A 1,421-nucleotide genomic window follows, 5' to 3' on the forward strand; every position below is an offset into this window, starting at 1 on the left:
TGTGGGCTCAGGGGAACACACCCACTAGCCTAGTATGTAGGCATTAGAGCATGCCTGAGCATAGTAGGTGTGTGTGGGCTCAGGGGAACACACCCACTAGCCTAGTATGTGGCATTAGAGCATGCCTGAGCATAGTAGGTGTGTGTGGGCTCAGGGGAACACACCCACTAGCCTAGTATGTGGCATTAGAGCATGCCTGAGCATAGTAAGAGTATGTGGGCTCAGAGGAACACACCCACTAGCCTAGGACACACTTACTATGCTCAGGCATGCTCCAAGGCTACATACTAGGCTAGTGGGTGTGTTCCCCTGAGCCCACACACACTTACTATGCTCAGGCATGCTCTAAGCCTACATACTAGGCTAGTGGGTGTGTTCCCCTGAGCCCACACACTCCTACTATGCTCAGGCATGCTCTAAGCCTACATATTAGAGCATGCCTGAGCATAGTAAGAGTTGTGGGCTCAGGGGAACACACCCACTAGCCTAGTAGAGTATGTAGGCTTAGAGCATGCCTGAGCATAGTAAGTGTGTGTGTGCTCAGGGGAACACCCACTAGCCTAGTAGAGTATGTGGGCTTAGAGGATGTATTTTAGCAACGCACATACCATAATACAAAATTTTTGGCCACACGTGACATGGCAGCGATATGGTCACAAAGTGCCCATCACACGTACAAAAATTACTTTCATATATAGCCTATATATATGTATATATGTATGTATATATATATATATACACATACACACATATATATATATATACACACACATATAGCAATAAATATATATATGTATATATATATATATATTATACACACATATATATATATATACACACACNCTGACCCTGCAAGCATCGTCTGTGCTTGACACAGGTGTGGTGTGTGGAGTGAGGGGGGGGGGCAGTGCCGGAGAGATAACAAATTGCACAATCTTTATTTTTGACGTCAGCGATGCGAACCCAGGTGGCGCCGCCGTTGCCGTATCGTAAATAAACGGCGGCGGCACGGACAAATGCCAACAGGTGGCGCTGTTTCGGGCCACAGAAACCTGCCGTCCTGCAGCAAACAGTAGAACGCCGCGCGCGCACGCCATGCGCGCACGCCATGCGCGCACGCCATTTTGTAAATTCTCGCTTTCGTGTATCTGTTGCCAAATGCTCTCTGTCGGTCGGCGGGCAATGATGGCGCGCGAGGCTTGGTAGTTGTAGAAGTCGGTCGGTCAGGTAACGTGCCACGACTGCGAACAAGGTCGGTCACCTGCGGTAGCTTTGCTGTGTGTCTGGCATTTGTTAGTACGAATGTAAAAAAAAATCTTCAAATGCTCAAACGGTCGCCCGTAGTCCACAGTGTATATACATATAATATGTATGTACATATATGTATGTATATGTATATGTATATATATATATATATATAT

Source organism: Priapulus caudatus, unplaced genomic scaffold (genome assembly GCF_000485595.1).
Source record: "Priapulus caudatus unplaced genomic scaffold, Priapulus_caudatus-5.0.1 Scaffold1999, whole genome shotgun sequence".
Lineage (NCBI taxonomy): Eukaryota > Metazoa > Priapulida > Priapulimorpha > Priapulimorphida > Priapulidae > Priapulus > Priapulus caudatus.